This window comes from Macrobrachium rosenbergii, chromosome 52 (assembly GCF_040412425.1).
Source record: "Macrobrachium rosenbergii isolate ZJJX-2024 chromosome 52, ASM4041242v1, whole genome shotgun sequence".
Taxonomy (NCBI): domain Eukaryota; kingdom Metazoa; phylum Arthropoda; class Malacostraca; order Decapoda; family Palaemonidae; genus Macrobrachium; species Macrobrachium rosenbergii.
The window spans coordinates 342,367-357,167 of NC_089792.1; the positions used below are offsets into that span (position 1 = coordinate 342,367).

The 14,801-nt window shown below is 36.7% G+C and overlaps 1 long non-coding RNA gene across 2 annotated transcripts; it reads left to right on the forward strand.

Annotated features, from left to right (window-relative positions):
- Positions 1-226: 226 nt before the first annotated feature.
- On the forward strand, positions 227-10,412 carry LOC136833977 (uncharacterized). Of its 2 annotated transcripts, XR_010851638.1 has the most exons (5): positions 227-453; positions 2,424-2,593; positions 2,879-3,054; positions 6,150-6,286; positions 6,904-10,412. It is a non-coding gene; the product is annotated as an uncharacterized lncRNA (long non-coding RNA). The 2 variants fall into 2 exon arrangements; XR_010851637.1 differs by having other exon boundaries at positions 6,150-10,412.
- The last annotated feature ends 4,389 nt before the right edge of the window (positions 10,413-14,801 follow it).

Below are 14,801 nucleotides of genomic sequence, written 5' to 3' on the forward strand. Positions count from 1 at the left end.
AGAGTTGCCAGCATTCATTGCATAAACGATTATAACCCCGTGTATATTGAAAGAAATCTTACAAAAAGGTATAAAATCACACTGAATTAAAAATTAATGGTATATTAAATTAATTTCAAGCTATTATGCGCGTTTAAATAAATATACGAAAAAGATTTGAATAAAATAAGAATAAAAACTTACGAATGGCAACTTCCACCCGGTTTGTTTACAAATGTCTCCGGAATCGGAAGAGATCAGCCGCCGAAGGCTCAAAATGTCCCTCTTATTAACGTCTGTATTGTGGTTCCTTTTCTCCGGGGGAACGGCAGGTCGTAACTGGAACGTAATTCGACCCCAGGCGAGTAATAATTACAGAGATAATTACGGTAATTAATGCCGGACGTCGTCTAGAAACGAAAGAAGAGATGAGGATTTTGGCCGGTCGACCACCATGGCAATACCTTCGATCACGTATGAAATATTTCGATGTTTTGCCCCCCTGGGTATGGGTATGGGGGCTTATTAACCTTTCCTAACAAGGTATTTGCTTTAGTCCAATGCTGAAACAGTGTAACGCCAGTAATTAATTGAACTGGGCCACTGGTTACCCTAATTTGCATGGCATACCCTAAGCTCACCCGGGGTCTTTGGCCCAGGGCGAAGGTTATTGATAGAAGTTATCATAGGATTATATAAACCACATATGAGCCTTTGAGGGGTACTGTGGGTATAGCCTCGCCCTAAATTATCAATCTGAACCCATCCCAGGTAAGGCTAATGTAGGCCTCTCGTACCCTACAGGTGTGCCCTTGGGTAGGCATTGATAGTTTGAACCTACTGACGTTTTCCTATGTTATTTTATCGGTATTGTTTTATAAGTTGCCGATACACGATATGAAATTGTAACCTACGTTTTTAAATGACCTCTTTCATCAAATTACGACCTATAAGGTAAGGCGGTAAGACGATACCCGCCCCCCAACCCCTCCGTAGCTAATATGGCAAAATTGTAACCAGTAAACACCCCTAGGTTACGTGGTATTATTTTATATTGGCAACTTATAAAGTTTTACCATTTTATCCGCTAAACAAGAATTTAAAATGATATTTTGTCGGTCGGCTGTAACTAAAATGTAATTGAACCTCGAAAACTGCACGTCTGTGCCAGTGGGCAGAGAGAACCGCCAGTGGGTCGCACGCAGCTCAAGGTTTAAATTACAGTTGAGCAGCAGCCGACCGGCAAAATATTACCTTAAACTCTTGTAAAGCAAGTAAAATAACATAGAAAACATCAACCCATGTACTGTAAACTCACTAAAAAAAGAGTGGAAATGTGAATAGATGCTTAACAAAATCAGGTTTTAGATTTACACATTTTTGTGTACGCAAACTGTACTGGTTGAGAGATTACATCCATGCGTTTAAAGATACTACCAGATTGTATACTAAGCATGATCCCATGAGGTATCTATGCCATATATATTTTACTACAGAGCTGGCTAGTATGTTTAGGTTAGTAGTAATAAAAACTGTTGAAGTGGTTATATCTGTGGTATGATAGTGGAGCTATATTTTCAGCATTCAGCAGTGGAAAGAGCCATGAATAAAACTGTTCAACTTGAAAAGCTTAGGTACTCATACACTTAATCAGTATCTCTATGGTATTATAAATGTCCTCAGCATTTATGCAGTTTTTGATTAACGTCATCGTAGAAAGTGTATTGTTAAAAGCTGAGGCAATTTCATCATATGGAAGTTAACAGTTGTCTTTTTGGTGGTACGATATCTTTGTTATGTATTGTGTAAGTGGTTAGGTAAGGGTTCATTACCCACACTGCAGTAAAACACTTGATAAACACACACTGGTTACTTATCTTGCACAAACCACAAACAGGTTGAAAACAAGCCAACCCCCTGTTGGTAATATTAATGTCCTGACCACTGCTCCTTAAGATTATCCAGCGTTTGTCAAAGATACACTCTCTACATACGATCGGTGACTTGTTCTAAACCCATTTGTGATTTGAAAGCGCTAACGTTACGATTCCAATGTGTGTTTACGGCGAGTTTTAATGCAGTCTATTATTTGATGCATTTCAGTTAATTTTAAATAGAGTTAATTTCCTTATTGGATTGTCAAGAATTTTTTAGTTTTCAGTTAATTTTAAATTGAGTTAATTTCCTTACTGGATCGTTAAGAATTTTTGTTGTTAGCATGAGCCTTTTGTCTCGGTGCTCTAAATGAGCTTGGTAAGTTTGTGATAGTCTTGAAAATGTGCTGTAAAACTCACACATAAACATGAAAGATTGTGTTTTTGCTAATTTAGGAAGCAGTGTAATGTAGAGCATATCAGAGTACTGATAATGAAACCTTGCATGAAATATTGGTTTGCATACTTACAGGAAATAGTTTGTGTGACCTTTATTACTATCATTTGCAGCTGACAACACGGTGAACCAGAGGAAGAAATGTGACCTGAAATGGAACGAGGTAAAACAGGTTACAAATGATCAAAATGAAAATGGACTGTAACAGTAGTGCAATACAAATGGCAGCAGTATTGGTCCAATTCCAAGTCTTTGTTGGTGACTGATCCTTCTGCGTATCATTGTAAGTAACATTATTAAGCTTCATCAAGAGTGAAAGGAAAAAGGAGTTGTCAGATTGAGTACATTACTTAAGTAAACACAGTTGGAGCAGGTGAAATCAGAAATGTGACATGCATTCAGTAGTCTACAAAGGTATGATAAATAGAAGTTAGTAAGGGAATAGAAGTCATGGAAAGTGTTTGACATTTTCTGTTAACATTGTAGAAGATGAGAAGTGATTTAGGTATCGCTCTTGAATATACAGTATTAGAAAGTACAGTTCTTATACGTGACTTAATTTTTACAGATATCAAGAATATTACTGAATCTCACTTCACTGGAAATATAAATGATACTGAATGACTGAAGCAATAGTTCGAAAACCCGAATGAAGAGAAGAAATACAAACTGGAGAATGTTGGCATGACGGTGGGACCAGCACACAAGGCAAATGTAGGTGTCACTGTCTGTTAAGATAAAAAGGTAAGAGTCTGTCCTACTCATTCACAACACAATACTTAATGTAGAATTGTAGCTTCTGGTTCTGAGTTGAAATGTTTTACACAACGTATCAACTTTGATTACAAATTTGTCCTGTATGGTTTGCCAATTTTTTATGGCCCCAGCTGCGGTGCCTTCTGCCTTTTGCATTTCATGTTGCTGTGGTCTCTTCCTGCCTAGCCCCTGTAGGTGGGTAGTGTCGTCAGTGTACCTCCCAAGGTACAATGTAGGGCATTACTTAAGGTTCTTTGCAGCGTCCCTTCGGCCCGTAGCTGCAACCTCTCATTCATTTTACTAATACATCTGTTCGTATCTTTCTTCCATCTTACTTTCAACCTTTTCCCTAACAATTGTTTCATAGTGCAACTGCGAGGTTTTCCTCCTGTTACACCTTTAAAATCTTCTTTACTCTCATACGCTGCTGACATCTCGTCCTTCTTGTACCGCGTGCCCAAGTGTTACAGTAAAACCCACAGTTTGTTTCTTTTTCTCAGTACTTGTGACAAGCTGCCATGCTTTCAGCTCTCGTTTCCAGCAGTCATAACCTTTATCAGTGCCAAATACTGGCAACACCAGCTGCCCACCACATTCGCCGACTCTACCCATATTTACGTCGTCTTTTCTTCCAATTACTTGTTAATCTCCTCCTTCCTGCCACAACCACGCTCTGCTGCCATTTTGTTGATTGTGTAGACCAGTGTGGCAGGAGAAATTAAAGGCAGACTTAAAAACTGACTTCGTATCGGAGATCTGACCTTAAACATAAAGAAACACAAACAAATGACGAGCGAGAAGCGCAATGTCATGCATAAGTATTCTCAACAGAGTTAAGATGGTGCACTGTAAGCATTACTTAAGATTCTTTGTACCGTTCCTGTGACCCCTAGGGGTTGCTGAACCCCTAGCTGCAACCCCTTTCATTCCTTTTACTGCACCGCCCTTCATACTCTCTTTCTTCCATCTTGCTATCCACCCACTCCTAGCAGTGGTTTCATTGTGCAACTGCGAGGTTTTCCTTCTGTTACATCTTTCAAACCTTTCTACTCTCAATTTCCTTTCAGCACTGAAAGACCTCATGGGTTCCAGCGTTTGGCCTTTGGCCTAAATTCTATATTCTATTCCATTCTAAACTCTGGAAAAGCCAAAACTCATTTAATAGCCAGTGTCTGCACTAGCATTCCATGGTTCACAACGGTGATTGTCATGAATGTGATTGACATTGTAAACTGAAAGTTGTACCTTTTTCAACACAACAATTCCAGTCACTAGGCCTTTTGCTAGTCTTGTCTGTCCAAGATCCTAAACTCTGCGTCTCATGGTTAATGTTTGTGCTGATGCACTCGGTTTAGTTTTGTCTTAAAGCGGAGAACTTACATTTAACATTGGTATGTCAATAAAAGGACAAATCACAAAAAAGGTCAAAAGGATGAGTTAAAAATTGCTTAAAATGATTCCACAGTTACAAGGCACCTGCTGAGGAAGTTGCAATATCTCTGGTTATTATTCACAAAGCCTTTGTACATTAGGTTAGCGCCACGTGATGCAGGTTCTGTTGCTAATTCATTCTTTCCTGAATGTATTTCAGTGGCTACATATGATGTAAAGTTTATCCTGGCAGTAAATCGGCAATACCAAGGCTAGAACAAATAGATTTCGTAACAGATGATGGCCCTGTGTTCTTGTGCCTGCTGCTTTTCTCGTCAAGGGCAAAATGCAACTGAAACTTGGTGTCATTTGTCAAAAACAGATGTGTTGTTTTCAGACAGGACCTAGAGAGTATAATTTTGATTTGCCTTGCACTGTAGTCAATCTGACCCATCCTGAATTAGATTAGGATGTTTTGGGTTTCTTTTAAGGTACGTTTACAATGGTAATATATATTGCCAGCTGCAAATTTTGTCTAAAACCCTCATAGCTTGGCGCAGTTTTCGTCATGAATATTTTGCTGTCATTTTTTCAAATGGGGTTAGATTTGAATAACTTCCTACTTTGCCTTCAGCAATAAGCTTGAATTACTAGCTATTCCAGATCCTTATCTAAACCTCCCTTCATGATTTTCTAGACTAGACCTTTTACTACTGCTTTCACTTAGACTTTTGAGAATCTCTCTCTGTGTAACTAATGCACAGCCTTTCCCATCACTCGTCCAAACAATCTAGTGTCTATTTTCCAGACTAAACCAGTCTCGCAGAGTTAGTGGTTCCGGAGACTGGATACAATCCAGTTTGGAAATTTAAAATTTGAATTTAATGTAAAATATGAATGTAAAATATGAAACTTGTTTTGTAAGTTAAATGATGTACCTTAGTCTTGGATCTTAGCCCTTTGAGGTTCAGATGAAATCAGTTGTCAACATATTCCCAACCACAGATATTTCAGTCGCGTCAAGTAATGTCAGTCATAGAAAATATTCACCTAAGCTGAATTCATTATTCTGCTTCATTTTTGTAATTTTTTGTTTTTAAGTATACTACAATAAAGTACGAATCCCCATATCACTGACCGATACAATTGAATGAGTTAACGGTTGACAGTCTGTCGGCATCCGTTGTTTGTACTAGTTCGTGCTGTAATTGGGTCTTGTGTGTTGATAAGGTAGTTATGTATTCTCCCTGTTGTAAAGTTACCCTTGCACAAGACTGGTTTGCAAGCATTTGCCTGGTTTAGGATTGTATTAAATAAGCAAATAAAAAAACTCAGTTTGAAAGGCTGTAACAGGAAGATTCTTATCGTGAAGAAATCCACAGTGGTGTAGATGTAAGTTCATATTTTAGAAATGTAAATACAAAAGAGAGCTTTTGAGAACCTGCTTGATTCTCCTTCTCAATCTTAATTGAGAAGGAGAATTGAGCAGGTTCTTGAAAGCTCTCTTTTGTATATATATATTTCCAAAATATATATTTGCATCTACACCACTGTGGATTTCTTCACCATTTTATTGACTCATGCTATTATGAGATTTTCATGAGTTTTATCATTAATATTACTTGGATATTTTACTTCATCGCATTAAATTATACAAGTTACTGCAATAACATGAACCGTGCCGTTTATGATATTTTGTATACCGTTTGCAGATGGCCACCAGCAAGTTGGTGGCGCATTCTACTGTGCCAAGGTGATGTGAGCAGTGTCCGAGATGTTTTCCAAGGACTCAAAGGATGCAGTGATGGGCAGTTGAAAACACATCTGCTTCTATGATTAGTGAGGAAAGGTGCTGTATGTAACACAGTAAGAATCTCATGGTAACATGTTAGATGAGTCTGTATAGGAGAAAGTCACAAAGTTTCCTTGTCTATTGCAATTTGTGCTTTTGCTGAAATCAGACTCCACCAGTAAACTTAGCACGAGGTAAATGGTGTGGAAGTGGAAATCGTAAATGTTGTTCAGCTTTAAAGATTGCTTTTAACAGTAAAAACGTGCATGAGGTTTGTGTATTACTGTAGAGAGACTGACAAGGAACTCTCCTAATTGATTATCTTGGCAAGCCTTACTATTGTCTAGAAGCATGAATGTTCCATTCAACTAATTCATAGTAGTAATCCCTTGGCTGAATGAACATCTCTGAGGCCTGTCCCTCTGATAGGTAAAAAAAAAGGCCTACAGCTAGCAGTAATTCTATATAAATTTTAGCCTGTAATAAACTGTACTTTACACTTACACAATTTGGGAAATTTTTACCACCAAAATACATCACGTCTGAAAAGGTAGCTTAGCAAAAGCCATCGTAATGATGTATAAGTATTACAGTAAATGTATTGATTTTTGCAACACAGCTGCAATGGCTGTACGAGATAAGGGTCACTTGTTAATTGCATCTCTTTACCACAGGTAACCTGCATGCTTACGGATGAAGTTGCCAATGATGGTTGCTGATAAGTTGCAAAAGAACATTTTCTTCAACATCATGCTGATTTTCTGTAATGTCACGCTGTAGGGCAGTGATTAATATGAAATAAGAGGAGGGAGGCTGTCTCCAAATCATTATGTAAATCAAGTATTTTATTTTTCTCCATGGTCTGGTTAAATTATTTATATTGAAAATTACAGTTCTCATAGAGTTTTTGGTGGTATTTTGCAAATCCCTTTTGAGGTCTGTTCATTCCTGAAGTTACTTTTTTCTGGAAAGGTTTGTTCTCATTTACATCTAGGCTCCCACCCAATTTGCAGATGACGTGCGTTATAGCATTGTATGTGGCTGTTCATCCACAAATATTGTTTCTTGAGGATGTTAATCATGGCATTGTGCTTAATATGTCTGTCATTTTGCAGTTACGGTAGATGTTTTTGAGCTTGGCACAGACGTTTTGTCCGATTTAAAGTTAAATGCGTTTTAGCTCGGTTTCGATTTTTTTTTTTTGCCGAGATGCCGTATATGTATAAGCTAGTATAAAACCTATATTTTCCCCTTGACGTATGATCACCAAGACTTGCTACTTGCACAAAAAGTTGTGTGAAAAACACAGCACTTCCCAGGATGCCAGTTTTGCTGGGAGAAATTTTGGTTCTCTTGACACTTTGTTTCCCTCTGGTGACAAGCTTTAGATTTCTCGCCCCATTACAGTATGTAGTTTACCCTTGTTCAACATTGTATGCCCTTCGCAAAATAGGTACTGTTTAGTGGATACTGTTTCTTGCCTTTAGCTCGACATTCAGTCCATTTGGTACCCTCCTAACTAGCTGTCTTTTGTTTCTTGAACTGTACTTCGCTCGAATATTTAGCTCATTGTAAGTGAAACTTATTTTTACTTCATTGAAGAACAAAACTTTGGGACTTTAATTCATTGAGGGACAAAACTTTTGGGTCCTTGTGAATTTCCAGAAATGCAGCCTTCTCAGTGACAGACAGCACGTCTTTTTTTTTTAATAGGTTCTACTCCACCATTTCCTTTTCTGTTTAGCTTTGCTAGATCAGGCCGTGGATGTCCTGTCTCTATGCCCGTTTGAAACCCACAGATGTATCTACAATGAAGTTTTGGCAGAAAGTTGCATAAATCATTGCACAAGTAATTCAGAACCTCCAGAGCTGTTTTGTTACTCATGATTAATATAACTTCAAGAAAATCAGATAACTGGTAAACTTTACATTCCACTTTTGAGAAGAATCAGTGACAAGCCAAATCATTCAAAAGTACCTGTATGTTCTGTAAATGCTGAGGGGAAATTGCGCAAGACTTTAGGAAACTATATTTGTATGAAGAATCTCACTTTTAACAAGATTTATGGAAAACTAAGAATGTACATGGGAGTCACATCATGAAGAAAAATAATCATGTTAGCTAAGATGCCCTTTTTGGCAAGAGAGTCTCTCTCTCTCTCTCTCCAATTTTGAAGTTTTCTCAGTGTGTCAGTTTGAGTACTCTCCATTAAATTCCCCCTCCCCATTAGCACTAATATTAACAGCCTTGAACCTAATGTATTTAGAGAAATTGCCCAAAATTACTATACTTTAATCTCCCCTGAAAGCCTGTGTGTCTTCAAAGTTTCATTCAGCAAATGATGTCATTATGTCCAAGCCACTTTAATACCTTAAAATTACAGTACTTGAATTGCCATAACATCTGTCAGTGCACTGATATAGGTTACTGGATCCATTCCATATTGCAGACCTTGAAGTTAATGTGAAAAATCATTTATCTTGGCATTATTTTGCTTCCATTTATCTGCAAATGTCATGTACTCTGTATAATAATTTGTGCCAGTGTAGAGCATAATTTTTTTTTATTTCTTGTTTCATTCTTAAATTTTTCTACTCTGTAAACCTTTTTAAGATTCAAAACACATTGTAGTTCTCGAATTGTTCTGTTTTAAGAGGCAAATTGAATCTAAAATCAAATACTGTGGTCAAGCAGGAGTTTTAAAAAGAAGTTTTTGAAAAATTACCAATACTGGTTTGGTATTTTCCAATAGGCAATTGCTATTGGAGATTGTGAATTGATGGTAAAAGTATTGCATTCCAGATTTCTACATGTCCCATCAAAATTAACTTGATTCAAGTTTTATAAAAAGTCATATAAACCTATTTGTCCATTTTTTTCCACAGTGAAAGTGTTGCTCACATCTATTGAGAGATCGTAATATTACGATTAGAAGCTTACCCACCACCAAGTTCATTTGTTGATGTAGTCCAGCTGTTCAAATTTAAAATTTCAGAATCAGAGCTGGTTCAAGATGAAAGACAGTTTTTTTCAATGTATCTTTTAGTTTTTGTTGCGTTTAAGTTATGTGAAATTGTTTCAAGTGAATTTGCTATTTAATTATTCAAGTGTAATGTCAAATTTTCAATTCCAAGCAATTTTGTGAATTTTTTTCTGTAGATAAAAGCAGTTAACAGTTTCAGTAAAGCCTAAACCAATGAGGAACAAGAATAGAGACCTCAAAGGTTCATGTTTTGACCAAAACTTAGACTAGAATGTTCTTAGTAAACAGGAGTAACTTTGCTAGAGTTTTTCTAGACCAATAAGTTTGCTAGAATGTTTTTTATTTAATCTAGCAATTTCTGTAAGATTTCAGAGTTTATTTAAGATAAGTTTAACTTTGTTGAGTTTTCAAAGTTATTTGGTTAAGTTTAATTTTGAGTTTTTCAAAATTAGTTGGTTGCTTTCTAGAAGAGTCATTTGGACAAAAAGTTTTCTTAATGTATTTTTGCGGGTTTTGTTGCATTGAAGTTATGTAAAATTGTTTAAATAAATTTGCAGTTTCTTATGAAAGTGTAATATAAAATTTTCAATTGTAAGTAATTTTGTAAAAAAATTTTTCTGTAGATAAAAGCACTTGCTCTTAATACAAGAGTTAACATAGATATTTGACGTAAGCTAATGGCCAGGTTTTCTAAGAAAGACACGGGTGGTCTTCTGTACTTTGGTGTTATCACAAGATCGTACTTTGCAACTGTAAAACTAAATTTGGGGATCGGTATAATTCGGTTTCAAGACATTAAGTTTCTTTCTGTGTGGATAAGTATTATTCACTTGGAAAAATGGTGTCTTGGATCGGAGAGTTATACTATAATACTCAAATATTTATGATTAAATATTTTGTGTAAGGAGAGTATTTCACTGCTTTTCAAACATATATATCTTTAATTTGCCTTGAATATGAACTGCATTTACATGTTTGCTCAATCAAGCATAAGACTTAGTTAATACTGTATTAATTTGCGTCCTTTACGCAGTAGTAAACCTGTAATCTATTAATATCATTGCATCAGTAGAACATTTTAAAGCTATTTGAAGCAAACAAAATGAGTACAATACTAGGCCTATATATAGATAAGGCTACTTTTGTGAATATTGTCACTTAATAACTTGCTTTAAATAAAATGACTGTATCTTACATTACTCAGCTTTTCTATATATCTTAAGTTAACCCAGTTACAACAGACATGAAAATCAAAAACACTTGAATTGACATGAATGAAATACGTCCAGACATTTTCAGTTTACTTTGACCAAGTCCCCATTGTAGGCAGGAGTCCTTATTTCAAGTACATTTCCCTATACCAGGATGACCAAAACTCTAGACCAGGATGACCAAAACTCTAGAAAGCAGTAGGACCAAACACACATCCAGGAGTCTAAACTCAAGTGATGCTTCTCGTACGAGCAAGAAACTTCGGAAAATGGGATGACATCAAAGCACGGTAATACCCTAACACCCTAAAGCTTCACCCCAGCCAATAAGGTACCGAATTGCAAATGCAAAGAGTAATAGGCAAGACATGTGCCATATATTCAATAAAATATATTCCTATTCAATATAAACTTCACATTGAAATATTCTCAGTACCTATCATTGCAACACAACCAGGGAATATCTAGCCCTTCACAATACGACAACAGGAAACTGGGATATTCGTACAATGCAGATCCTGTACCAACTGCATGCAAGAACATACAGAAACTGGAAATTGAAACGAAAAATTCCTGGCCCTAAATTGCTGATGAAGGCACCAAGATTTATGTCAAGAGAAGCAATGATACTACAACGCGGCCTAAAACACCTCTCGAATGAAACTGCTTCAAGGAACATTACACAAAGTATGAAAGAGCGCCAATTTAACACTAGATGAAAAAATGAAAAATATAAAAGAGTAGACCAAATGCTCTTCAGGGATACACTTCATTATCATTGTGTACCACGAACCTGTCTTGCCCAAGCAAGTTCCCAAGCAACAAGCATGAAAGCAACCTTGTAAGAAGACTAGGGTGTGAAGAGAACAGTAATTTACCGAAAAAAGACGGCTCACCAACCCCAGGCCTGTATGGACCAATTTGGAGAAAGAACGCCTCAAGCAATTCGGACAGAAATCTACTATACAACAGTGGGAAAAAATTTGACTGCAAATTATTCCAGCTGCCTTTAAAACTACTATAATGACCTCCATGACCAAGGAAACAGCTGCTCCCAATGCTAATCAACTTAAAAGATGAATCAGAACATTGCTTACGGGAGTCTCATTTCTAGATTTATTTCTCTTTTGCAAGAAACTTGATGCTCTGGACAGCTACCCTAACCCAGAACAGACGTAAATCCATCACCAGAGGAATATAGAAATCGGGGAGGTACAAATGTCTTGGAAACCTAGTGAAAAGAAGGGCTGTTACGAATGGCATATTCAGGGCACGGACAATGAACACCAAAACTGAATTTGCAGGTAGGCCTATGTGCAAATCCAAAGGAGGAAGGGATCTGACCTCAATTGTGAAACAGCTAGCATTCAGGTCAATCCTTACGATTGCACGTGGAATACGGGACTCTGCTTTTTAACTTACAAGGATGCCAAGAGCACGGAATGGCAATGGCCACTACTGTATTAAGGTTTACCAACCATTATACAGGCCTAGAATCTTCATCTACACACCCCTGCTCAGAACATTCTCTGTGAGCTTAAAGACTTACTGAATTGAATTGAATATAGAATTTAGGACAAAGGCCAAGTACTGGGACCTATGAGGTCATTCAGGGCTGAAAGGGAAATTGAGAGTAAAGGAGGTTTGAAAGGTGTAACAGGAGAAAAACCTAAAAGCAGTTACACTATGAATCAATTGTTAGGAGAGGGTGGAAAGTAAGATGGAAGAAAGACAATATGAAAGGAGGTACAGTAAAAGGAACGAAAGGGGTTGCAGCTAGGGGCCGAAGGCACGCTGCAAAGAGCCTTGCATAACGCCTACAGTGCACCACGTGAGGTGCACTGACGGCCCTAAACCCCCTACGGGATTAAGGACTTATGAATGGGCTCCACAATAGTTGGAAAAGCTTCTCTCCCTAAAATTATTTCTCTGCTTACTAACTCTTCAGTACTGCATATATCTTTTGCTCGCTAAATATCCAAAAATAGACTGGTCTGTCCTGAGCCTCCTTGTCGGATAATTTAAATGAATCTTTATCCAGTTACTTTGGGTGGGACTCATTGCTGAAAATACTTTCTCTGTGGCTAGAGGGGGCACGAAAAAGTGTAACAGAGTTGGTAACCTTATTAGACAACCCTTAGAAACAGTCAGAAGAATAGAGGGCTCAAATAACAGTGATATTACTCACTCTGGTACCATGTCAGCTATGAATACTCTACCAACCAATTAATAGTCTCGTAAACCAACTGTACTATTAAAATCAAGGATCGCTCACAAACCAAGCAGAATACAACAATTAAAGCCTACCAGAAACAACTTTCGCTACCAATTTAAATAACATGGGGTTTAAATTTGAATATAGTGCAGACAAACGCAAGGAAAATTGACTGCATTGCTGTCCACTGGTTTTACGAAATATGCAAAAATCTCGTGATATGTATAGAAACAACATAAAGTCTTGCTGGATGTGATGAAAACTATGGAATATATAAGAAAATACGGAGGAACTTTTTCGAAATGGCCAAAAAATTCTTTTCTATAACAGAATTTTGTACTTACACCACCTAATGAAACATTAACCACCTTCACCTGATTTATAAGAGTATACCATTAATTTAGAAAATGGATTCGAGCCTTACAGAAAATGACGAGAAACAAAAACCCTAACGTTCCCTACACTGAGATACTTTAATACATTCTCAATATTTTGACATAGAACTGCTATCGAGAAATGTATTGACATGTGAAATGTGAAATGAATAAACCATTTTTAACTGAAATGGAGTTTAAATTGAGGCGACAAAAGACTGAAATCTGAATTACACTTATAAACCAAACGTACTTTAAATTTTCAATACACATAGGGATGGTACTGGTCTATCAATAAATACCATTTTCATTTTGCAACACAGTATAAAAAAAATGCACCATTTGAACAGGATTCCATTCCCATTTTAACCACACCACCTACCCTTCTTATTGTTACCTCACCAGATGAGGGTAGCCTACAATCCAGCTGACAGAGTGTAAATACTTTGAAGTTTACCAATTCCAGTTGTGTGATCTTCCGATCTCCAAATGCTTAAGCAAGGAGCAAAATCGTTCCTTGACCTCTGCTGACGTCTCTTGAATTCGTATCGGTTTTCTTTTCCATTCGCTCATATTTATCTGTTCATCACCTTTTCCCTTTGTTTGTCTCTCTCTCTGCAGGCTGAGAGAGAGAGAGAGAGAGAGAGAGAGAGAGAGAGAGAGAGAGAGAGAGAGAGAGAGAGAGAGAGAGAGAGAGGTAACAGCAACAACCTACGGTGTATCAGCCCTCGAGCTTAGCTCAAGAAGATACACTTTGTAAACCTTGCATTTTTTGCCCCTTCCAATGATTAAAAAAATTCTGGTGGTTCAAAACCCTTGTAAAAGAACTCATGAGAACATGTTCGCTTAACAAATATTATTAATTTACAATTAAAGCATAAAGCATTCTATTTTTAAAATTCAGATCTCCATTCTATCTGTCAGTGAAAAATTCTGTCAAATTTTTATATTTCAAAGTCAACATAATCTTCTAGCTAACATACTTGTAAATTTTGATGTCTGTTTAGAATAAATTTAAGTAAATTGCTAATTATTGTGCCTTAATTCACAATTACTGGAACTGGCAACTCTTCTGTGTGTAAGGGTAGGTGTTTCTGAAACATTTACTTTTTTAATTTTTCATTTAATATTGACCATAAAGATATAAACAGCGCATAAGATATCTAATGACAATTGTTTTAAGGTATTTTGACAGTTTTATGAATCATTTCGTGAGATCGCAGTATTTTGGTACTGTTGGTCATTTAATTCTTCTTCTGCTAGAGAATAAATGTCAATTCCGTGTTGCCATTTCAGACTTTTTCGACCTAAATGCTAATATTTTTTTTTTTACCTGTGATTTGCCATTTAATTCTATGATCTAGGAGCTATGTTCGTATATGGAAGACTCGGAAATTGAAACATTATGTCTTGAAATGATTTTGCAGAGAGTATTCAAAGATAGCATCCATACGGGCTTAAATGAAGCGGTCGAAATTTAGCAGGGTGACTCTAAATATTGCATATGCTCAATTCATGAAGGAAATAAACATTCGCCTGCAGCTTGAGTGGTTAGGGATTCAAATGCACAAGAAACAAATTATTAACAATAATACTTTTTAACTAAATTAAAAATGAATGGATAGCCCAAATGATGTGTGAAAAATCGAGAAAAAAAAAACACCAAAAGGATTTTTCATACTGAGGTAAAAAAAGCTTGAAATGACCAGCTAGATCAAGAAAAGATAATTAATAATGGGGAGATAAGAAATGATAACACTACCAGGGGATTAAGATAAAGGAGAAGAT